The sequence below is a fragment of the Lineus longissimus genome, chromosome 1, assembly GCF_910592395.1.
Source record: "Lineus longissimus chromosome 1, tnLinLong1.2, whole genome shotgun sequence".
Classification (NCBI taxonomy): domain Eukaryota; kingdom Metazoa; phylum Nemertea; class Pilidiophora; order Heteronemertea; family Lineidae; genus Lineus; species Lineus longissimus.
In genome coordinates this window covers 303,370-329,686 of record NC_088308.1, presented here as the reverse complement: position 1 = coordinate 329,686, position 26,317 = coordinate 303,370, and the positions used below count along the sequence as shown (strand labels likewise).

The following is a 26,317-nucleotide window of genomic DNA, read 5'->3' as shown; positions in this document are numbered from 1 at the left end:
TTGATCAGAAAACTCTAGTGCTCAGTGACAGCACAGTTGGCTAGCCTTCGACCGACAAGCTCACTGCATCATGACAACTCCGAACACTGAAGATGATGAAGAATACGCAACAACACAAGAACACCTTTTCTTATAAATATTTTATTAGTTCTTCTAATCATTTCTAAGCATTTGCAGTTGTGAACCTAGTTGACGTTACATGTCACCCTGGATAACATTCATCAAGGCAGTCTCGGCCATTCCGGGTAGAGAACGTTCTTCAAGGCATGTTCTTCATCAGTCTATATCAACCAGACACTATGAGACCAGAACCACTAGTATTATTAGCTATCTTATATATCAAAGGAGTAGGCGTTGGTTTCAACTCTTAGATACTAGAAAAACGCGTTATTTCAGCGACACTTGGTAACAGCAAGCTTCTCGCCCCGCCCGGCCGAGTGCAGACGATAAGTCATTGCAAGTGTCGTCTTAATATCATGATGTCCTTTCTCGACATAAACATCGGGCAAAGCTGTTCTTTATTGTTTCCATTAACTGCCTACTCCTTCAACGCTTTCCACACCAGGATAGATCTTATGAAAAACTTTACAAACAGGGAGGATATATGTATGTGTATAGGTACAAAATATATGCAATACATCTTCATTAAAGGCCTCAACGTATTCCCTTCGTAGGACCTACGTCAGAAAGACGTATTGAATATTAGCAAGTCTTGAATGCTGGAACATCAATGCCAACGGGTGGTTTTTAAATGGTGACCTCGAAATTACACCGCGTTACGTAACAGAGAGGCCTAAGCCCTCATTGAATGTTTTAGCTTGCTGAGCAGCTGCTCTCATCTTGATAGTGAGGATGGCAAAGAAAAGCACACCGTTAGTTAAGTGTAAACTCAGCTCGCGCAGCCCGTCATGAACCTGAATCCAAACAACCACTATCTTGTTCCAATAACAACCTTTTTAACGTAATGCTAGTTCCAGTATCTAACACGAGATGTCACTTGCTTCAAATCATTTGACGAGGGTATCTGAATACCCATTGCATCATCTCTTCAGTGGTGTCGAAGTCCCTCATATTCTCATTCGATCATCATAGTTTATCGGGTTTCCATCTTTCGATGAGAATACTCATCTTTTTCACCGGTTACCTTATTCGCTGTAATATCCTTTGATTTAGAACAGGAAGATAAACACAACAGCCAACCCTTTTATCATCTCTGTGCGATACAAATCCTTACTATTGCAAATATTGTCAATAGGATAATCAACCAATTGATTGTCTTCGTGTTATTCACTGCCGAATTGCACTCATCATGATCACATGACAACATACATCGTATTACATGATTGCCATCCAATTTGTCGTCTATACAGTAATTCCCGGGGTCGGTTCGGCTGCAGTTTCTGCTTATCCTCCTGTACAAGTCTGAAATGAAATAGACAAATGTAGATGGGAACATAATGTGCCAGTTAGGAAGAATTGTTGTGACACAGCAGAACAACTTGAGAATAATATCAGAACACCATTCGTTAAGCAGTTTTGTAGGTTTGCGTACGTACGATAAAGCAAGGGCATTCTGATTTTCTGGACATGGGACTACACTGAGGTCTACCTGCTAATCGCACAATCTCTTTGGTGCAATATCGATGATCTGGAGACGGACAGACAACGGACGGAAGCATGTGCACACTGGTATGGCAGGAACGGTCGTCCCCCTTGCGGTAGTAATAGGAGCACACCTTACAGACCAAACCTTCAACTGAAGCGAAAAAAGTGTAATGAATTGTTGAAATTTGATCAATACCTGGTCCATTCGTAAATAATGTGCCGGCAAATTATAGATTAAACTGAAAATCCAAATCGTATTCTATGCATCGCCCGTCCCATTCCGCACCAATATAAACAAGGGTATTCTCGTCAGGTTCAAAATGGTTGCCAAACTCGGCAACAAGAGGTCAGTGTCAAGAAATGAGATGACAGCCTGATAATATGCTGTGATTACCGGCACACACCCGTGTCTTTGATGTGAGCTCAAAAGAAGATTGGGGGACTGTATGACAACCCTGCAGGACAATCATCCTAACTCATCAAGATCGCAACAAACGGTGATGGTGATGTGATAAGGTTAGTAATTTACACCCTCCTTATCTGAATCACGTTTTGGTGATGATATTTCACATCACGCCGCATATTCCAACCTTCTGGATCCGTGCCTGACACCTACAATCATTTTCGTATATAGCCCAAATTTTATATATAGTCAAGACGTATATAGCCCAAATTTTAATGTCGATCGACTCTTCCAATGATTAAAATACAACTTTGTTGGTGAACGTGTAATATGTTTCCTTTTTATTTGAAGGCCTTCTTTTCAAACAGCAGTTACAGTGAGTTTCTGGGATCAGGAATGCATTTTTTGTTCTAATGAGTGTTTGTTCAGTATGCATTCGCCTACGGACGTGAAGCCAGAGCAGGATGGCTATGAATCCTATCCGGAATGTGATTATAGTTCTATATTGGAAATACCGGTAGCTCAGAATCTTCATGTCAGATAATATAATGGATTACAGTATCTTCCTACATATCATAGCCTCTATTGACAAAATAATGCCGCTATAACTCGTATTTACGAGCCACTAATGGACGGATTGGTTATGCGAATGAATCAATGTGGTGAAACACATGGTTTCTCACGGTCGTATTGCCGTTATGCGTGCCTACCTGTGCATCATTACAAAAATATTTCGTCAAAGGAAAACTATATCGTCTCATTCAAAAACTTTGTTCAAACCGCATTTGACGAGATTAATTTTGATATGCAGTGCATGGAATGATTAACTTTCCTCTGCAGTTTTCAGTGGAACTATTTTTTATCAACCAGGGATAGTCACCAAATCCATAACCAATTTACTTTGCAGCGACTAATGGAGAATTTGCAAACGGGAGCGGAGCAGAACATTCGTCAGAGTAGTTATCTCAGTAAAAAATGTTTGGCCGCCAAATATAATCTTCGATGAAGCAATTTGTTTCATTGTCTCTGACGAGGATTGAAGAATTCATAAGCGTATCATGCAATGGGAAGCCGATGAAGGACTTCGTCTATCATGTCTTTACTCTGCATCACCTTTGATGTTCCATGATAGGGTAGAGGTGAAACAGTTTTTAATGTTCCCTATAATCAGTGTTTCAGTACAATAGATCAGGCAGCTGAAGAGGAACGCAGAGATACGTGAAACTCTTGTTTTCCAGCGTACTCTATGAGGCAGGAATAGCGAATTGCTACATAATGAGCTGATAATAACTATAAGAGGAAGAGCAGGATGAAAATGAAATATCAATAAGAGGGTAGTCATGATCGTGGTCAAAACTATGCTCCTCTGAAGCAAAATAAATTCTGAATGAGTCGAAAATTTTTAATTATCCCACTACGTGACTTCCAATGTTCTTGTTCTTCCTAATCACCGATTTACTTGGCATGAACCTTATTCATGATCTGCAACCAAGGATTGATATCACAGCGCTCCGAGACTGGGAGATCACGAGATGATGAATGGCTCCCTGAGGACAGCTACACTTGGTCATTGCAGGTATAATGCAGCGGCTTTGACGTTTTTGCGTCTGGGCGACGAGGATGATAATAGTCGATTGAATATTCCCCAGTAGGAGGACAAATGCATATCTAGTGTTTTTTCATCAATCTTTCTAGCAATCAAGTTTTTTACCCTTGCAGTCATGGCCTCTTAATGCCCCTGATGGAGTATAATGAACGCTTAGACTCTGCAAAACGTTTACAGAGAAAAAAATCCCCAATTGCGCTAAGATTTCATCCCGTTTTCGACGGCTCCATGATAAGATTGTCGATCGGTCTCATAGACATCGACATGTTTAATACAGATCCGATCATCGAAATGTCACAGTTATTTTTCTTTTCAACTTTTATCACATCGTGTTGTATCACCTTTCTCAAACGGAACCAAATGCAAGTCAAGACATCAGGCTGGGGTGGATGACTCCAATCCACGTTTACCCTCTACGACAGAGTTGAAGAACACCATCTACTTCCTGACTTAGCTAATAAAAATAGCACTCCACAGCAGCCGTTGCACGCAGCACTCCATCAGCCTAGCAATTTGTGCCGAGTTTAAGTTAACATCACAGAATTTTTTATCTGTCATAGCCTATTTGACACTGCACAGAGAGAATAATGCCACCTTCTTCGCCTGCGGATTGGGATTTTGGTTACAAGCTGCGTGCATAACACTGAAAGGTCGCCATACCTCATTGATACGTACAGTTGCCTATTAGAAGGCAATATCTCGAGTTTTTCCCCATCTTGCTCTTAGTTCTCTGCCTGACTGCTCAATCAGCGTTAGGAGTAACGTTGGTATTACGTCGATGAGTTGAACTAACGCTGGCGTTTGCCTCTAACGCTGACTGAGAAACAGGGCACTGAGCTGTAAAAGTGCAAATTCCATTACGATAGCGTCTGTGCCTCCCTTAAGTGGTACCTGTCAATTACACTTATTATCAAATGCCAACTCGAAATAAAGCCGATAAATTAAGTGAGGCATTTTCAATGAGTGTGCATTTTGCTAAATCTAATCTTAAGTGAGGAAGAAGACTGATATCTTAGCAATAAAGCTCTTTGCTTCGCTTCTCAGGATCTTTTCAGAGAATTGTGTAATAACTTTTCATGATCCGGGTATAGCGTTGAAGAAAAACTGCATCTTTCCCAGGTTCCAAGATAAAAAATTTAAAATAAGTTACATTTGATAAGTTTTCGAGCTGATACGTCGAATAGGAACTCAGCAAAGTGTATGAGCTATCTACATAAACCTCATCCCTTATCTTATATATCGAGAGGTTTCTTTTACAAGAAAGTTTGTGTCGCTGTTCGATCCTGTAATGAAAATAATTATTGTCGGACACGGAAAGAACAGGAGAAATGTTGAAATAGGCTTACTGGATGCAGTTTTCTTTCTGCCCTCTCCCCTCCCCGACTTCACCCCCACAATCCTCTGAACATGGTCTACCCCAATGGCCATAAGCGACATACATAAATGAAAAGAATATATATATATATATAGCAGGTAACGAAATAGAGATGAAGAAGCGATTATATCCTTTTTAGCCTTTGTTAGCGAACAAAAAAGCGATCTAATTATTCCACGATTGATGACACACTGACGCTGAAATAGCTGTTAGCATATGACTGCTCTGAGATTAGCTGAGATCGTAGGCAGTAATCTTATTCTTTTCTTTTTCTTTGAGTACATGCATTCTAGTTTGGGATTATCCAACTGGAGTCGTATTGAGATGCAAAATGTATGAATTTCTTAAAGACATTGGATACACCGGATGGCCCTAAGTTATTGACCCAGGCATTGTGGGCACAGCTGTGAGAGAAATGTCAAGTTGCAGGAGTAGGTGAGTGAGTGTCCCTTTGCAATAATGCGAGCACAGTTCTAACGATTTAACGAAAAAGATAGAGAGTTTGCAGCAATAACAACGTCATTAAAACTCCTAGGAGCCTTTCTTTAATAGTAGAGGCGATTATTGTCAACAATTTGTGAAAGTCATGTCGAGTTATATAATGAAAAATAACCTCATAATCAAAAATGGCAACCATGGCCGCCATTTCGGATGAGTTGCCATGGCGCAGAACTGAGAAAGGAATCTTCCTTTAGCCAAGACCAACAATCACCAACAGCACTTTGGACAATATTGTGTTTCTTGTTTGACATGCGTTTTCAGCTTCCTTACATGAATCACCATTTAAATGTTAATGAAAACTGATGCATATTTCCATTTTGATATAGTCAGGAAATGAGGTACCAATCAATCTAAAACCAGATCAGTGAACAAATCACGAAGCTGACGTGATCCCCAGATTGATTAATGATGCTCTGTATGTAGTCAAGATGACCTAGTGATACGGGGCTGGCTGATGGTAAGTCTGTCTTAGTATAAACATGATAGAAGTAACTTAGTATCTTGCCAGCAGGAAGCGCTGTTACGAAACGGGTGACTAGTGCCATTCTAAACTATCAGAGGTACGCCATCCATAACCTAGCTCCCCTCTTGCCATTGAAGATCACAGTGCACCTCACCCAAGTTGATCTAATTCTGCTACACATAGTGGACACTGTGTGTATAACGGTATATAAATCAAGATATGGTGGATCCACACAAAATGGCCGCTGCGATGCTATACCGTATACCGACAACGCCAAGAACCGTCAAACTCGACAGCAGCTGAATCCCATCTTCTAGACTCGGGATATTCAGCGCAATTTTCTAAGTTCACCTGATGATATCGTGTGATAATAAGCTCAGAACTCGTTATTGTAAAGGACTTTTGAAAACATGAAACTTACCTGTTGAAAGAAAAAAGATCAGTGAAGTGACGACCAAAAAGAAGGACTGATCCATCGTAAGGTTATCTCTTATTCGAGTCTACTGGGTCCATTCCAATCAGAGATCGAATCAAGGCGTGGTCTTCTCTTTTGAAATCCAAGAGCAGGCTGCATCGCTAGCGAGAGTAGCATGTTGTTTTCGCCGATATTGTTTTCCTTTCTGAACCTGGAATGATAAGAATGACAGCAAATCTGCTTTTACTATCTGTTGCTAACAGACGCCATCTTAGATCTCAATACTTGTGTTAAACAGAGAATAGTAGAGTGAAGAGACTCCATCGCGATTCAACATGATACTCAAACTATGCTGGAAATGTATACTAGCCGAGATTGAAGTGGTTGCAGCCAGTGCAAATGATGGTAATCTCAGATATGTGGAAAATGTACCAGCTCATTCAACCACTGTTATCAGCATCGCTGAAATAATCCTCTGCAGTTCGTTTTTTGCAAGACGATACCGCAGGTAGATTGAAAGAGGTTACAAAATAATAAAACTAGTAAAGGATAAATGGATAAAGTAAGTACCAGTAGTGACTTACAGATGGCAAAGAATAAACCCAGCCAACCCAACGCGTGCTCGGTAACTTGCATCAAATAAAAATACACGCTTGTTAAATGCCTCTTATCCCAAAAACATTCTGCTCAAAATGAGGAAACATCATCAGCCCCCAAAAAAATTTGGCTTTGAAAATTTTTCAGAATTTCGAACTTATGAAAAAATTCAACTGGTGAATATGACGGCGTCTCTTTCTGTCCGTCAACCAGGGCACAACAAGTGAGGAGACGAATAACTAGTGACGATCGATCATCCTCTCGTAAAGAAAGGGCTACATTTTCTCCTACCGTGCCTACTGCCCATGAAACAAGACTGATGGCAGACGGACTGATTATCATTTAGATTGATAGAAGAAACGAAAAAAGACATCGTTCAGTTGGGAAAATGATGAGGAATGATCACTACAACCTACCATCAATCACTTTCGTTTGTTCTGAACGCAACCCGTTATGCTGGTGAAACGTTTTTAATGTCCAAAATGACCCAATGTCTCCCTCGCACGCAAAGTAGGATTAATGGCAGACGGAATTTGCCGAATTATTCTTGCAATTCATCGTGATATAGAATTAGCAATATCACATGGGGGTAGGTGATGATGAACACTTCAAAATCAATCATTATCAGCCAGCTCGGATGCTGGTGTAAACCCTTCTCAAAATCTGCCCTAAGCCAAAGCTTTCACAACCCCAAGCCTTGCCCTGACCCGATGTCTAGCCAACAATCGATTGACGAGATGTGCTGAAACTGGGCTAAATGAGAAAAATCGATCTACCGTATCTTTTGAAAACGAGGAATACGACTACCGACACAATCTGATTAACCGGTGTGTTGACTCAAAGTGTTCTCATGTTTGTGTCTTGGTCATCATATATCTGTTTCTTCTCAGCTGAGTTTGTTGTATTTATTCATTGTTACGCCACATTTCTATTGTGTCTGTCTATGGAAGTGAAGGTGGAACGATTTCACCGGCCACTAGAGGGCACTGAACAATCAGCTGAAGCGCCGACTTATGAGCATGTGATGTTTCCACTTGGTCCATAACATCAGTCCGGAAGAGCTAGGCAAGATAAATAGCCTCTCGTGATTGGCTTTATCGTATGTTTTGCCCTGAATCGCTCGACAGGATGTTACAAATGACTCAACCTCAGTGACATTTAGCTAACAATCATGATATTGCGACCAAACAATAGTGCCCTTGGGTGTCCTGTGGTGGCGTATTTATAATTTGTCAGATATCTGAGGTTCCAGAAGACAGCACCGAGGGGAACACTCTTTGTAAAACTGATGAGCTGTATTACCTTCTTAGGTCCAATATCATATCTTTGCGTTGGACAAATACAATGAGAAAGGCAAATCATGACAGGATGAAAAGTTGCAAAAGTTTATATATCATTGATTTCAGCAACATTTAAAGTTCATATAACTGTAAATAAGCTGCTCGTGAATGATTTAAAAAATTGATAGTATGATATCATGGTGCGACTTTAAAATCATGCTCTCCGTCTTACCCAAAGTGTAACTAACCCTCAGTGTAAGGCCAGAGGCTGTTTTAAACTTATCGCCATCTGTGTGGAGAAGGTTTTCGCTGTTTTCGAATAGAAAATCAGGGCATCTCGAACCACACCGAAAAGCCAGACATTCCAAAATGCCCTTCGAAGCAGACTTATCAAAACAACTACTCCCCCATCTTCCTCCCGTCTCATTTCTAACAGCCGTGTTTCTATATATAACAGCCATGAGACGTGTCTGACCAACCCTAATAACAACTCAGGGACGCTAATTATAGCGGGAAAGGAATACTTCAAGTAGCTCGCATCTCTTTTATCAGAGGTTGAGATGCGTGTCACGCAAGCCTTAATAATCAACAGGAAGATGTCTTTTTAATGGACACGATCATCAGTGGCTTCTTCGGAGTTGGCAGGAAAGGTATGTTTTCTGTCTTGGGCGTTCTGAGTAGGGCTTGGAACAGCCGGGATTTAACCCAAATGTCTAGAGGGCTTTGGGGAGGAGCCGCAATGGACAAGTGGCTCAAGAGATCCCTTGTTCCAACACCAAAATCGGCGTGAAACTCTAGGAAGTTATTTTTGTGTGATTTGCTCCAACCAGGTGTATACCAGTAGCAGATCCTCGCCTATTCCAGAGGCCAAATTCGAGAAAGGTGAATATCACATGTACTGAGCATCGAATAATTGACCTGATACGATGACCTCTTCGCTACTGACCGGTCAGAAGGGTTGAAACGGTCATCAACCATGTCAACGGTGTTATGATAACTGATTTAGTTCAGTACACAAATACTTGGATGGTAACATAAATTTGATATTGGTTTTCCTTAGCTCAATACGCCATTTGATCGATTGGATGCCTCCGTTTTAAATTCTCAAAATCTAGGGTCATGGTCACGACCATCGTTTGAATGCTGAAGGTCAGGTGGTTCTGACGATATCATCAGTTTGTCACGGATATCTGTTGGGGAAGGGGTAATGATACTGGTTCCTTGGCCGTCAGTCGAGAATTCGAGGAGATGTAGTGTCTTGAGCAGGAGTCCCCTGCCATTCGTGCTATAGGCCTAAGACATTCCATGACCCATTATCTTCTATTCCATTATACTTATCTCGGGAGAACTGACAGCTGTATCAGACATCGATTATTGATGTGAGGTTCTCACCCTTGATACCAGGATGGTTCTTCAATGTCGCAGTATTGACGGGTCAGCTTTGAATAACCTGTTTCTCCTCGATAGCTGCAGTCGTCACGATTTCGTTATTGATTGAACTGACTCTTCCGATGTGATGGGAAAGGGACGGCGTATACGGAGTCAAGGCTGAATAGCTTGGAGATGCGGATGGGGCAATCCACCTCGTCATGTCAAAACATGTTTTCCATGCCACGTTTTGCCTTACAATGGTAAGAATGCCGGACTCCAGGAACTGGAGCACTTTCATGGCCTCTCCGATATCTTTGCAGTTGGAGATCAATGTTACGTGAGCCTAAGGTAGCACCTTAACATCCGTGGGAAGATTGAGGTGACGAATGCCAAAGAAAATGACCTGTCCAATGAAAGGTGCCGACTAAGAAAAGCTGAGAGACGAGCCTCGACGTGTTACTTTTGCTAAACAAAAAACGAAGCCATACTCCAATAGGCTCGTAGGAAGTAGATTTTGATACTGATAGCCATTCTGAGGTTTGTTCAATCGGGACCAAGACAAATGATTGATTCATCTATCATCAACCCATTACCTAATTAAACCGCCTCCGATGTGAAATGCAGTCTGTCCTGAACTCATTGACAAGGCCAGGCAAAAACAGCCTGAAATAAACATAATCAATCTGAAATCCTTCAGTACATGTCGAATGGTTTGTCGAAATTGCCCAAAGGTAGCTGACGAGATTGACTGTATGTTAAGATAAAGAAGGGAACTCATGTTTACAGGCATCCACAACACCTATTGACAAAGAAATTGGTTCAGGCCCTATTACCGACATATGGAAATATTATTATGTTCACGTTTGAAGGTAGACATCGCCTTTCCAAAAGGGAAAGTGTTTGGTATCTACTGGGTGCTTGAATAGCCTAATGTGAGTCGAGGCTGTCAATGGGTGAGTTCACATTGCTGACCTTCACATTGACCATGCATTGGTAGATTCCTGAAGACATATTCTACTTAGCGAGATTGGAGATGATGGATTGCTTCAGTTCCCTTTCGGGTCTATTGTCCCCCCCCCTCACCCCCCGGGTATATGCAGTGAGCAAACGCGTAGCTTGCTACACAGCAGCTGTGGTGAACTGATAGACCTGCCGAGGTGGAGGAGCAGTGAGCAGGAAGACCTCAGACTAACCAGGAAGACCAATATGATCGAAATATTATCAACATTGTCATCGGCCTCATGGCGTAGTGAGTAACACTACAGTGATCAAGTGGCGAGGGTTCCGAGTTCGAACCCGCTCGAGTGATATTTTTCATTTTTTTGCATGAGAGCGTCTCTGTGACCAGTCTCGTCAATGAACTTGTTGTTTTGAGTCAAGTGGGATTAGTCGCTAGTTGTCTATCATGTTTCAAGTGCAGTTGGTCGTTTGGTGTTTTCGAACTTGGCCGTTAGTGTTTTTATGCATTCATGTCAGCTTTAATCATCAACTATTGCTGGCAGCAGATGATAATATCGCCTCTCAGCGAAGATCTCGCTATTAAAAAACATTATTCCTTAATAACTACAACAAAGAGCAGAATCTCCTGCTGATGTGAATTGAAGAGCAGTATTGGGGTGGAACCTCACTTGACAGAATGCATTGCAAGTCACACCTATTATCACAGCTCTAACCAGAGTTGTACTTGCTTGGTTTGTAATGAAAAAGATGTGCCGGCTTACTTTGAATGTCATTCGGTCACATCTGTTTATAACCAGTGAATCGACTTTGAAGGTGAATCACCTCCGGCTCTCACTAAAGTGATAGCAGTAACCTTACGTACTCGACGACAGCTAAATCTCATCAAAATCTTAAACCTTCCGTTAAGGCTTTCGATATCCTTGCTGTGATAAGTCTCTTTCATGGGTATGATTCATTCCGACATTAATGTTAAGCAAATAAGCTGTTCTTGATATTTTGGTTAAGTTTATATGTGCTCGGGGACAGTGCATATTCGTTGTTATCCTTATGACATTTCCTATGAGGAAGGGGAGATAGCAAACTAAAAATAATGTAAAACCACAAACAGCAGAGACACTCCAATATGATGTCCGACGGCAGCAATAATTCGCTTTCCAGAGTAACACAGCGGATACAAAGCCTTCCCATGCTAAACCTTTCTTACAAATGCCAACGCTTGAAATGTAAGAATCGTCATCTCCCACGCCTACAAAGGAAAAGCGTACAAGGCATCATTGTCATCGTCATCACCAATTCACAAGAGAATCATGACAACACAGACAAATGTGCCCAACGTTAATTTTTGACCGAAGCTGAATGCCATTAGGTACAGTTGTTTGTTTTTCCTTGTGTTTGTTCCATCACACCACCAATCGCTTCTTTAAACACGGACCGAAAATCACACTCGTGAGATCCTGCCGGAATTTCTTACAGCAAATACAGTAAAGATAAAAATTGACCGCGGAGTTAACAGCATAAAGAGTTGTGGTCACGCTGTATGAAAAATACCTTTGCTGCAACTGGAATGCGTCGAGCTTCTTAATCATGAGTAAGACCTGCCACACCGAGACTTGACAGACGTATGGTAGGACAAGGATAAGATAGACTATAGTTACCGCAATGACCATGGTTTTCACCATAGCCTCATCACGGTTTTCTTTCACTTGAGAAGTCATTGACTTGATTTCCTCTGTTCTATGACGGAGCTTGAGAGATATACAAGAATTGAAAGTTAATATCAAAAGAAATGGAAGAACCTGAGCCAATGCACTATGGCCTACCTCATAGGCAGTCGCAAGCTTAACAGGCATTCTTAAGATGCATTGGAAAGCTGTGAGAGCTGTTGAACTGGGAGCCTTCGAGAAAACACCAGCTGGCAAGGCCCACAGGGAAAAGATAAATACTATGCTTAGCAAATAAATTCTAGCCGCCCTCTTAGTGCACCATACCAATGCTTGTAATGGATAAACTACCGCTACAAACCGTGTAAAGGTCATGATGACGAGCGTCCAGTTTGATGAAGCGGTAAGCATGAAAGCAAGGAAGTTCATTAGGCCACAGAAGCTGTCTCCTAATGTTCTGATTAGCACACTCATACTGTTTCCCGTCAAGACGATCGCCATGCAAATCAAATTTAGGGCATCGGACACAGCAAGGAATCGGAGGTAGATGCAATTAACGATGACCCTGTATCTTGTCTGGGAGAACACGACCAGGACGAGAAGGTTGTTCGTGCAGCCTACCCCGACGATTACTGGACATGCATAGTTACTTAAAAGATTGATTACAAACCCAAAGATGTCGTGTACCAGTTTCTTGTCATTCTCAGCGCTTACTATTTGTTTGGAGTTATTTTCATAGGAACCACTGATAATCTGCAAGGAAGTCCCGTCCATCTCGATGAAGATGCAACCAAACGACAATCATGTTGAACTAAGTGATTTCCAAATAACCATGAGTACCACTAGTAGTGTTTAGAAATCAGTCTTTTATCGATGCAAGAAACACTCTCTCGAGTTATGGCCAAGTTTGATGAGATCAAAATCTATTTACTTTTCCACTTGGCTCCTTCAACTCGTAGTATTCCCTGTATCATGTTGATAGAAGCGTCGAGTTAGCAAAAACCAAGAAAACCAAGATATCGTTTTGCACTGCGAATTTTGTCACGACTCAAATTCTGCTTGAAATGTTAATGGTACACGATGCTATTTCTAACCAGCGTTGTACTTGTTTTTTATTTGTGATCAATTTTAGCACATTCAGCTATATTGAGAAAAAGGTTATTTGAGCCTTGACGCGATGGTTACCAAATACAGCCTGATCGTAACATATGGGACAGAGGAGGAGAACGATCGAATCTACTAATAACAATCCTCTTCTACCTCGAGACCTGTCTTTCATGGATTCTGGCTGTCTAGGAAGTTGCAACCGCACTTTAATAGATCTAATAGGTATCTCAATGATTAGGAAAAGTGACTTTAAAAATGATGACATGGTTAACCAGGATTTGTTAAATGCACGCATAGTATACTTGGTTGGCGTACTGTTTTTAACAGGACATTAATAGCGATACTATCAAAATGTCATGTTATCACCAACTAATATTTCTAAGTGCAGAGGGTCCAGGTAACTCAACCAAGATTCCCTACTTAGGAGGCATATTCGATTTGGAATCGAACTCTCAGCGTCGGGTCTATGTTAACATACGAAGCCCCTCTTGAAACCCTCTCCTGGACCTTTTCAGAATCCGAGCCAGATTCGTATCTCCGACTAGCAACATGAATACTCCCTCAGCTACAGCACTATCAGGTTTGAGTAGATATCTGCTAACCGAATAAACACCATGAAGACAAACTCACACAAACAACATACGTTTTGGAAAGGCGGGGTATACCTGGAGGCGCGCGTGAACATACGATATTTTACTAAAAGCATTTTCGATATATGACCTGAGTATTGTAAAGTGCTTTTGACTATTCACCTTGACAAGGTGTGCCACCGACCAGCTAGTCACATAGCCATGAGGCATCATAGAGCAACCAGTTCACCTACAGTCTTCAATAAACCCTCCCAATTATCCCCGTGACCTTTAGACAAGTAAGTCTTCTTCGCTATGTTCACCCATGTTGGGCAGTGTTAGAGAACGTGATCAACAACCAAGAATTGCTGACCTCATAAAGAGACAACAGAGATGATCTTCTAGTTAGAAAGAGGAGATCGATTGTCAGTGAATGCTTTGCAACATCGTGTAGTTGATGGTAGCAAACGAGGGGAGATGGGGACGAACCCTTCCAAACGATCTAAGCTGTTTGCGACAAGGCGTGAGAGGAGTTGGGGACGAACCCTTTCAAACGATCTAAGCTGTTTGCGACAAGGCGTGAGAGGAGTTGGGGACGAACCCTTTCAAACGATCTAAGCTGTTTGCGACAAGGCGTGAGAGGAGTTGGGGACGAACCCTTTCAAACCATCTAAGCTGTTTGCGACAAGGCGTGAGAGGAGTTGGGGACGAACCCTTTCAAACGATCTAAGCTGTTTGCGACAAGGCGTGAGAGGAGCTGGGGACGAAACCTTTCAAACGATCTAATCTGTTTGCGACAAGGCGTGAGAGGAGTTGGGGACGAACCCTTCCAAACGATCTAAGCTGTTTGCGACAAGGCGTGAGAGGAGTTGGGGACGAAACCTTCCAAACGATCCAAGCTGTTTGCGACAAGGCGGGAGAGGAGTTGGGGACGAAACCTTCCAAACGATCTAAGCTGTTTGCGACAAGGCGTGAGAGGAGTTGGGGACGAAACCTTCCAAACGATCTAAGTTGTTTGTGACAAGGCGTGAGAGGAGTTGGGGACGAAACCTTCCAAACGATCCAAGCTGTTTGCGACAAGGCGTGAGAGGAGTTGGGGACGAACCCTTCCAAACGATCCAAGCTGTTTGCGACAAGGCGTGAGAGGAGCTGGGGACGAAACCTTCCAAACGATCCAAGCTGTTTGCGACAAGGCGTGAGAGGAGCTGGGGACGAACCCTTTCAAACGATCCAAGCTGTTTGCGACAAGGCGTGAGAGGAGTTGGGGACGAACCCTTCCAAACGATCTAAGCTGTTTGCGACAAGGCGTGAGAGGAGCAGGCCACGAAACCTTCCAAACGATCCAAGCTGTTTGCGACAAGGCGTGAGTGGAGTTGGGGACTAAACCTTCCAAACGATCCAAGCTATTTGCGACAAGGCGTGCGAGGAGCTGGGGACGAACCCTTCCAAACGATCTAAGCTGTTTGCGACAAGGCGTGAGAGGAGTTGGGGACGAACCCTTCCAAACGATCTAAGCTGTTTGCGACAAGGCGTGAGAGGAGCTGGGGACGAACCCTTCCAAACGATCTAAGCTGTTTGCGACAAGGCGTGAGAGGAGTTGGGGACTAAACCTTCCAAACGATCCAAGCTGTTTGCGACAAGGCGTGAGAGGAGCTGGGGACGAAAACTTCCAAACGATCTAAGCTGTTTGCGACAAGGCGTGAGAGGAGTTGGGGGCGAAACCTTCCAAACGATCTAAGCTGCTTGCGACAAGGCGTGAGAGGAGTTGGGGACGAAACCTTCCAAACGATCTAAGCTGTTTGCGACAAGGCGTGAGAGGAGCTGGGGACGAAACCTTCCAAACGATCTAAGCTGTTTGCGACAAGGCGTGAGAGGAGTTGGGGACTAAACCTTCCAAACGATCCAAGCTGTTTGCGACAAGGCGTGAGAGGAGCTGGGGACGAAAACTTCCAAACGATCTAAGCTGTTTGCGACAAGGCGTGAGAGGAGTTGGGGGCGAAACCTTCCAAACGATCTAAGCTGCTTGCGACAAGGCGTGAGAGGAGTTGGGGACGAAACCTTCCAAACGATCTAAGCTGTTTGCGACAAGGCGTGAGAGGAGCTGGGGACGAAACCTTCCAAACGATCTAAGCTGTTTGCGACAAGGCGTGAGAGGAGTTGGGGACTAAACCTTCCAAACGATCTAAGCTGTTTGCGACAAGGCGTGAGAGGAGTTGGGGACGAACCCTTTCAAACGATCTAAGCTGTTTGCGACAAGGCGTGAGAGGAGTTGGGGACGAAACCTTCCAAACGATCTAATATGTTTGCGACAAGGCGTGAGAGGAGTTGGGGACGAAACCTTCCAAACGATCTAAGCTGTTTGCGACAAGGCGTGAGAGGAGTTGGGGACGAAACCTTCCAAACGATCTAAGCTGTTTGCGACAAGGCGTGAGAGGAGTTGGGGACGAAACCTTCCAAACGATCTAAGTTGTTTGCGACAAGGCGTGAGAGGAGTTGGAAATAAAGTTATGACATGAAAAGCACAACCACCTTGCTGATCTGGCAGTTCGACCTCGCTGAGACCATTCGAAAGTAACCCGGTCCCGTGCTGGCCAGCACAACCACCTTGCTAATCTGGCAGTTCGACCTCGCTAAGACCATTCGAAAGTAACCCGGTCCCGTGCTGGCCAGCACAGCCACCTTGCTAATCTGGCAGTTCGACCTCGCTGAGACCATTCGAAAGTAACCCGGTCCCGTGCTGGCCAGCACAACCACCTTGCTAATCTGGCAGTTCGACCTCGCTGAGACCATTCGAAAGTAACCCGGTCCCGTGCTGGCCAGCACAACCACCTTGCTAATCTGGCAGTTCGACCTCGCTGAGACCATTCGAAAGTAACCCGGTCCCGTGCTGGCCAGCACAACCACCTTGCTAATCTGGCAGTTCGACCTCGCTAAGACCATTCGAAAGTAACCCGGTCCCGTGCTGGCCAGCACAACCACCTTGCTAATCTGGCAGTTCGACCTCGCTAAGACCATTCGAAAGTAACCCGGTCCCGTGCTGGCCAGCACAGCCACCTTGCTAATCTGGCAGTTCGACCTCGCTAAGACCATTCGAAAGTAACCCGGTCCCGTGCTGGCCAGCACAACCACCTTAATCTGGCAGTTCGACCTCGCTAAGACCATTCGAAAGTAACCCGGTCCCGTGCTGGCCAGCACAACCACCTTGCTAATCTGGCAGTTCGACCTCGCTGAGACCATTCGAAAGTAACCCGGTCCCGTGCTGGCCAGCACAACCACCTTGCTAATCTGGCAGTTCGACCTCGCTAAGACCATTCGAAAGTAACCCGGTCCCGTGCTGGCCAGCACAACCACCTTGCTAATCTGGCAGTTCGACCTCGCTGAGACCATTCGAAAGTAACCCGGTCCCGTGCTGGCCAGCACAACCACCTTGCTAATCTGGCAGTTCGACCTCGCTAAGACCATTCGAAAGTAACCCGGTCCCGTGCTGGCCAGCACAACCACCTTGCTAATCTGGCAGTTCGACCTCGCTAAGACCATTCGAAAGTAACCCGGTCCCGTGCTGGCCAGCACAGCCACCTTGCTAATCTGGCAGTTCGACCTCGCTGAGACCATTCGAAAGTAACCCGGTCCCGTGCTGGCCAGCACAGCCACCTTGCTAATCTGGCAGTTCGACCTCGCTGAGACCATTCGAAAGTAACTCGGTCCCGTGCTGGCCAGCACAACCACCTTGCTAATCTGGCAGTTCGACCTCGCTGAGACCATTCGAAAGTAACCCGGTCCCGTGCTGGCCAGCACAACCACCTTGCTGATCTGGCAGTTCGACCTCGCTGAGACCATTCGAAAGTAACCCGGTCCCGTGCTGGCCAGCACAACCACCTTGCTAATCTGGCAGTTCGACCTCGCTAAGACCATTCGAAAGTAACCCGGTCCCGTGCTGGCCAGCACAACCACCTTGCTAATCTGGCAGTTCGACCTCGCTGAGACCATTCGAAAGTAACCCGGTCCCGTGCTGGCCAGCACAGCCACCTTGCTAATCTGGCAGTTCGACCTCGCTGAGACCATTCGAAAGTAACCCGGTCCCGTGTTGGCCAGCACAGCCACCTTGCTAATCTGGCAGTTCGACCTCGCTGAGACCATTCGAAAGTAACCCGGTCCCGTGCTGGCCAGCACAACCACCTTGCTAATCTGGAAGTTCGACCTCGCTGAGACCATTCGAAAGTAACCCGGTCCCGTGCTGGCCAGCACAGCCACCTTGCTAATCTGGCAGTTCGACCTCGCTGAGACCATTCGAAAGTAACCCGGTCCCGTGCTGGCCAGCACAACCACCTTGCTAATCTGGCAGTTCGACCTCGCTAAGACCATTCGAAAGTAACCCGGTCCCGTGCTGGCCAGCACAGCCACCTTGCTAATCTGGCAGTTCGACCTCGCTGAGACCATTCGAAAGTAACCCGGTCCCGTGCTGGCCAGCACAGCCACCTTGCTAATCTGGCAGTTCGACCTCGCTGAGACCATTCGAAAGTAACCCGGTCCCGTGCTGGCCAGCACAGCCACCTTGCTAATCTGGCAGTTCGACCTCGCTGAGACCATTCGAAAGTAACCCGGTCCCGTGCTGGCCAGCACAACCACCTTGCTAATCTGGCAGTTCGACCTCGCTAAGACCATTCGAAAGTAACCCGGTCCCGTGCTGGCCAGCACAACCACCTTGCTAATCTGGCAGTTCGACCTCGCTAAGACCATTCGAAAGTAACCCGGTCCCGTGCTGGCCAGCACAACCACCTTGCTAATCTGGCAGTTCGACCTCGCTAAGACCATTCGAAAGTAACCCGGTCCCGTGCTGGCCAGCACAGCCACCTTGCTAATCTGGCAGTTCGACCTCGCTAAGACCATTCGAAAGTAACCCGGTCCCGTGCTGGCCAGCACAACCACCTTGCTAATCTGGCAGTTCGACCTCGCTAAGACCATTCGAAAGTAACCCGGTCCCGTGCTGGCCAGCACAACCACCTTGCTAATCTGGCAGTTCGACCTCGCTAAGACCATTCGAAAGTAACCCGGTCCCGTGCTGGCCAGCACAACCACCTTGCTAATCTGGCAGTTCGACCTCGCTAAGACCATTCGAAAGTAACCCGGTCCCGTGCTGGCCAGCACAACCACCTTGCTAATCTGGCAGTTCGACCTCGCTGAGACCATTCGAAAGTAACCCGGTCCCGTGCTGGCCAGCACAACCACCTTGCTAATCTGGCAGTTCGACCTCGCTAAGACCATTCGAAAGTAACCCGGTCCCGTGCTGGCCAGCACAACCACCTTGCTAATCTGGCAGTTCGACCTCGCTAAGACCATTCGAAAGTAACGCGGTCCCGTGTTGGCCAGCACAACCACCTTGCTAATCTGGCAGTTCGACCTCGCTAAGACCATTCGAAAGTAACCCGGTCCCGTGCTGGCCAGCTTTAATGTTCTTAATCACCCATGAGACCTGTTCTTGACAAAATGATCCCATTTCAATTTGCGTTCGCCAAGTTAAACGTTGTGTTGCTGACATCTGGGACGAAGTACTATTGATTAATGCTCGACTGCCGCTCACCTGATGGGGACAACAGAGCTGATCTGTTGGCTCTACGCGTGGCTTGATTGAACGATCTAAGACGATGTGTAGTTAACTATATGAAATGAGCGAGAGGGGACGGACTAATCTTTCTAAATGAACCTGATTAAACTGTACTTGGCAAGACGTGAGAGGTGATTAAGAAACTGACATGAAGAATACTTAACAGACCTGCTAAGCTTAATGGGCTAAAGGCATCGAAAAGGAAAACTAACTGCAAGGAGTGGAATAAATTAGTATATCAGATTTAATAAGGTATTTTTAACCTGCCTCAATACTGTTCTTTAATGGAGTTATCGAATGCCGAATATAGATACCTCGTAAACTCCTAGGAAATGCACTAACAAGTTATTTTAGTAAGGCTTGCTGTTGTCATGGTTGTTGCGACGGTGTATTTCGCACTGTAGCTTTCAACGAGATTGAACTTAGCTCTATTGAGGCGTGTGAAGGTATTAGGGAATGACAAAACCAGCGTTATAGACGGGTTGAAGTGAGTACCAACACATCTTAAGGCAACTTACTCCGGAGAGTATGGCTATGCAATGGCCGGTGAGGCAGAAGATATGAAGATTGGTATGGTGTCATCTGAATGGAAGACTTAGGGCGAACCGTTCACCAATCAAAAATGGTCCCTCTCCGGGGCCACTTTCCGTAAGTAGTATTCGAGAACGAACTTTCACAAATCAAAGTAGACAGATGTTAACATTCCCAACTGGTTATAACACCACATCATCAAAGAGACTTCTCCACTACAGTTAAGTTGCTAACAGGAAAATCTGACTGGTGGTGGTGCAGCTGATTCAAAGTCTGATGTGCGGCATCCTTTTACCAAACATTGAATAGATTAAAATGGAGTCTCCTTCACAAGGTAACCTCTCCACAGCTTATGTACATATAAACCAAGAGGCATATCCTGCACTTGATGACTTTATCCGAATCATCAACGATTTTCTCAATCCATGTTTAGTGGCATTCGGGTGTTTCAACAATCTGTTGGTTCTGATAATACTGTCCAAGCCGCGTTACAGGAACAACGCTAGCTGCTTCTTTCTTACGTGTCTGGCGGTATTTGATACCTTGAATTTAATATCGATTGGTGTATTTTTTGGAGACATCATGAAGGTCTTAATCAAGTTATTTGGAAGTATGTTCTGTGGCATTCTCATATTCGAGATGTCCTTCTCCGTTAACATGTCAAACTGGATAATAGTTGTGATTACCTTTACAAGGTTTGTTGCAGTTGTGTTTCCACTAAAAGCTGTTCTCTGGTGCACGCCCCAGGCAGCGAAGTGTTACCTTCTTGGTCTCTCCATTGCATGTGCTGCTTGGTCCCTGCCCGCGGGCATATACGCAAAGGCACCACCGCCAGGGACGCTGAACGTTTGGTACTGTTTAATTGACATGCCTAATGCTGCAGTGTACGAGACTGGACAAAGCCTGGCGACAATAGTTATACCGTTCTTACTCATAACATCGCTCAACTTGTCTATCTCATACAAATTACGAAAAGAAACATCCACTAGAAAGATCATGTCCTCTCAACTCATACAGAACAAGGACGACATGATGGTTATGACAATGGTTATAGCAGTGACATTAATTTTCCTCATGCTGACCTTCCCCTTCATGCTACAGATCACCGTTTGGAGAATTCTACCCCTGTTCGGAGAGCTGAGTTACTATCAAGCAAACCTTAGGCTATTTTCATATACAGTTGTCACGTTCATCAGTGCCACTAATTATGCCATTAACCTTTTTCTTTATTGTGTATGTTGTCGGCGGTTTCGACAGGATGTTCTGAACACCTTTCTGTGTAAGTGGTCCTCATGAGGTGAACGGTTCGTACAACATGTAAAAGGGAATTTGACCATATCTCTTCCATACAAAATATGGAAAGGAAAACCCAATAGTAATGGCGTTGCAAACAACGTCCTCTTGTCAGCGACTTCGCAAGGATTTCTTGGAGATCCTTCAAAATAATAACATGAGAAATCGAATTCATCACTGTATGCTTCAGAACTATATTTGCCATCACGCTGTAAAATCAAAATACCGGGTAGTCATAACGAGCAAAATATATCATCGATTATAAAAGATTCAGTTACTATCAATCCGTACGAAATGAAAATAACATCTCTAAGCAGAGCTATTTTAGTTGTTTTATGTTCACCAAGGCGATGTCTATCAACGATCTGCATGGACTCGATGTCTGCCTGACAAACACATTAACATGGAATCTTCTTCTTCGCCCTTTTCTCCTCTTTTTCGAGATAACTTTACAAAAGTAGGCCCGGAAATTCCCAATCAAGAAAGCTATCCTGTACTGGATACTATTATACGAATCATCAATGGAGTCTTAAGTCCAACCTTGGTCGTATTGGGGTGTTTCAATAATATGCTGGTCCTGATCATATTGTCCAAACCGTGTTACAGGAACAATCCTAATTGTTTCTTTCTCAAAACTCTAGCAATATTTGATACATTGAACTTGATCGCAATTGGCATATATTTTGGAGATGCAATGCAAATTTTGATTGGAGTGTTCGGGGACATATTCTGTGGCTGTTTCACATTTGAGGCGTACTTCGCCGTTAACATGTCAAACTGGATAATAGTTGTGATAACCTTTACAAGGTTTGTTGCAGTTGTATTTCCACTAAAAGCAGTTCTTTGGTGCACATCCCAGGCAGCGAAGTGTTACCTTCTGGTTCTTTCTCTTGTCTGTGCTGCTTGGTCCCTGCCAGCAGGACTATCTGGAAAGAAACCAGGGGCAGCCGATGTATGGTATTGTATCATTGACATGCCTTCTAATGTAAAAGCAGGGTATGAGACCGGACAAACGGTTGTATGGATCTTCATACCATTCCTACTCATTCTATCATTCAACGTAACAATTTCATACGAATTGCAAAACAGAAAGGTCAATAAAGTAATGATGACGTCACAAACAACACAAACGAATGACGCCATGATGGTGATGAAAATGGTTGTAGCCGTGACACTCATTTTTCTTGCGCTATCGTTCCCTTACATGGTGCAAACCACAGTTTGGAGAATTCTACCCCTGTTTCAAGGCGATTTGAATGCTTATCAACTAAAATTAAGGTTCTTTTCACACACAGTTGCTACGTTTATTAGTACGGCAAACTATGCTATTAACTTTTTCCTCTACTGTGTATGTGGTCGGCGGTTCCGTCTGGATTTCTTGAACATCCTTCAATGTAAGTTTTCATCGTAGACCTGACATGCCTTGAAAATTAACCGATCTTAACGAAGAATCAGAAAATAATTTAGAAAAATAAAACCCATGTCATCTACCATAAATGCCACATCGATATGAAAGACTACTCTTACTAAAGGTGGTACAATTCGAGTTGAATGCCGATTCCCATGTCTGTTGTTACCCTTGACGAGACAATGATTACGCGTGGGGTTGCTCTTTTATAATGTTGACAGATAATCAATAGAAAAACCAATAAGATAAGAGAGCGAGGAAGACGTTTGACGTGGACGTAAGGAAGGTCAGATGCCGAACGAGCATTCTGAAGGAAGCCAAGGTAATCTCATTTTGGAGTTGTTTGTCTGGTCCAGAATGGACCATTTCAAATTCTTAATCTTCAACGTTATCTTACCGAATTTGGTAACATGTTCTTTCTCTCTCAAACTTCCCTAAACAACATGTCGTCTTAAAGCGTTCCATCACTCCCCGTACATTGAGCCGACAGATCGGCATTGTTGTCCCCATAAGGTCAGCTGCTGTTGACTATTAATCTGTGCTCGTTTGTCCTGGATGTCACTGACACGAGGTCGAACATAGTGAACCCAAAAAATGCGATTAACTTGTCAAACAGGTCTCAAGACTGATTGGAACAAAAACTGTGTAGAATGTAGAAATTGGTGTCGCAATCTCTTAGCGCCTATGAGATCAGCAGATTAGCTGTCACATCAATGACTTTCTCGTGTCAAACTACTTTTGGAAAGAAGACGCACCAAAGTCACTTTATACATTTACTTCAGAGATAGAATTACCCTCCCAGCAAATGAAGGATGCTCCGGGAAAATAAATGGAAATTGCTTTCGTTGTGTCTGATCACAAAGAACTTATTCATGGCATCCGCTGATATGTTTGTGCTAAACGGATATTATTTCGTTGTAGTTCGGAATTCTACCTTGTGCAGCATTGATAGGCGACTCTTACTGGAACATGCATTGCATATTCATGGTGGTATTGTAAAGTGAGAGTGAACATAGTATGGCGGAAGATACCTACACCGGATATGAACCTTAACTCGATAACGGCGTTAACGATACAAAGATGAAAACATATTGTTCTTCTCTCACTTTTCGTGAAGACGGTTAGGTCATCTCGCTTAGAGCAATCGAAGCTCTTTTTCTACAGATTAGCTCATCATTAGCTGTCAGAGGTTTATCAAGTAGATCCCGAGCCTTCTTAATGAACTCAATACCTAAGCCATATCCTTCCCCTTTTGAACCTGTGGCGATACCAAGTTAATTACTTCTTTGACCGGCCTCTGTAAACCCTCCCTTCTCGCAAGGTTCCTTTATGTCTCCATTATCAAAGACGAATCGTCAATTGTCCTCGTTTTCGGCAGATCTAATTGACAAAATAGATCTGAGGTGGGATCAAATAAAGTGTGCCTACATGTGAAGCTTAAATATCTGTTGAGCTAGGATACGGGGCACAACCTGATTATCCATTCGCTGATCGGTGATTTCTAATAGACTAGGATGGAGAAAGAGTTATTCATTGTCATCGTATTTTGTTTATGTGTTTTTGTGAGCGCAACAATTTCCACTATTTGGGAGGGTAACTATTCCCTGTGTAATGGTGAAAGCGCATGATCCTTCCGAAGAATCGAGAGTTAAGTTAATGACAGCTCAAATACCAAGAAAACCGAACCTCCTCTGCCAGTGATAACCAGGGGACTTCTCCCTGTCAGAGTGTAATCCCCAAGATGGGATCTGTCCTGATCGTTTACCGAGATAAACCCATAAAAGAACCAACCCATTACTGATAGATTACACACGCCGATTCATCCACGGATCAGTCAGAGCGCATCAATTCGACATTGTGTGGGTGCCTATTTTTCTGAACTTGCTGCTGGCAACAACAGATGATGCCATGGAGGAATCTTGAGAAGTTGCCGATACCGTTAATGTTTTTGCATGTAATCCTACTGTGTTGAAATAAGTCTTGCAAAGATGCCAAAAGATCTATTTTATCTCCATGGTTTATAATCTGTTCTTGTAATTCTGTTCTTGGGATGTCGATGCAAGATGTACAAATATCTCACCTACAGCACAAATGTGTACGCAGTTTGATCCGTTTTTAGTTCCTTTTTTTGAGCGTTTACACGTCTCTCCAGATAGAACTGTTATCTTTCTCAAACAGCCAATTTACAGTGGCATTGCTAAGTTCGCTGCAACTCCATAATGGATATTCCACAACAGTATTGATTATCAAAGTACAGTGGACCCCCGGTCGGCGACCACCCCGCTATGACGACCAAGAATCGCCGGTCCCGAATGGTCTCCTCTCTAATTACCATAACAAGGCCCCCGGTAACACGACCACCCCGGTACCCAGACCACGACCACTGGATTGGTTGGTCCCAATGACCAAATCACCCCTCTAACCCGACCAAAGGGACTGATTGCCGTAATCGGTCGAGATCGCGTCTCCAATTACCCGGCAATTAACACCTCGGCGCAAAGCTCTCTCTTGATGACAGTGGCTATCATGAGAATCCATATGAAAACTTTTGTACAGGCAGTTACTATCTGTTGAAAACTAATAAACTGCAATTCACTTTCATTGAGCAGGGAAAAAAACAAGTAAAAAAAATTTGGACTTACTCTCAAGTTACTCCTCATGTATCCATTGGTCTCCAAATCGGATCACAAATAGTCATTAAAAGCACAAAAAACCCAACTATCAAACGAGCACCACTGATGGCGAAATGGCGAAAAGCTATATCACCCTGTAAGATCCGACGTGAACACAGCCTGCTACGACGTCACACTAGGTCATGGGCTCCAAGACGCCACGGACGCATGAGATTCCCGTCGTTGGTGAGAAGATGAAGGAGAGCCGACTAGTCAAGGACATACGAGGTACCCTCAGAAAAGTCATTTTTCATCAATAAGATGGAAGAAAAACAGCATCTTTGACGCGGTATGATGATATGAAGTTGAGAACTGAATTATATGCTGAGAATGTGATGAAATGACAAGTAGAATGAAAGCGGTTTGGTTGGTGGCTTAGTATGGATTTTCAGTCTCTGGGTTTTTCTCTACTCGTTATGTTTCTAACTGCATGTGAAACAAGCAAGGTCATTTATTCCCTTTGCTACAAACTGAGGAAGCAACTGAGAAAAATCCTGAGACTGGAGAGCCATACTTAACCACCGATACAAACCATGACGGTGGCTCCCCCAGCCCGCGATAAGACCTGACTAGAACCCGGACGCCTGGTGCATGGAATGTTCCAACTTGATATCATATTGTCTGTTGGTAGAGACCGAGGGAAGGACTCTATACTCTAAATGCATCTAATGTGTTCTGTGATGGTAAGAGGTGTCACCTTTGACACACCAGGTTCGGCAAACCGCTCCAAAATTGCCCAACTAGGGACAAAAGAGCTGGAACATACACTTTGTGAAGGTGATTTTCGACCACACCTCAATAAGCCAGATACATATCCTTCCGAGGCTTTGTGACCGAAAGTGGACCCCATCACGGCTGTTTTGTGCCGAGTGGCCAAGAATATAAACCAAGGATATTA

The 26,317-nt window shown here is 44.1% G+C and overlaps 1 long non-coding RNA gene across 1 annotated transcript; it reads right to left on the bottom strand.

Annotated features, from left to right (window-relative positions):
* Window positions 1-125: 125 nt before the first annotated feature.
* LOC135497264 (uncharacterized) lies at window positions 126-25,927 on the bottom strand. The gene is made up of 4 exons (XR_010448788.1): window positions 25,390-25,927; window positions 6,375-6,579; window positions 1,610-1,756; window positions 126-1,422 (listed from the first exon to the last, which is right to left on the bottom strand). It is a non-coding gene; the product is annotated as an uncharacterized LOC135497264 (long non-coding RNA).
* Window positions 25,928-26,317: the final 390 nt, after the last annotated feature.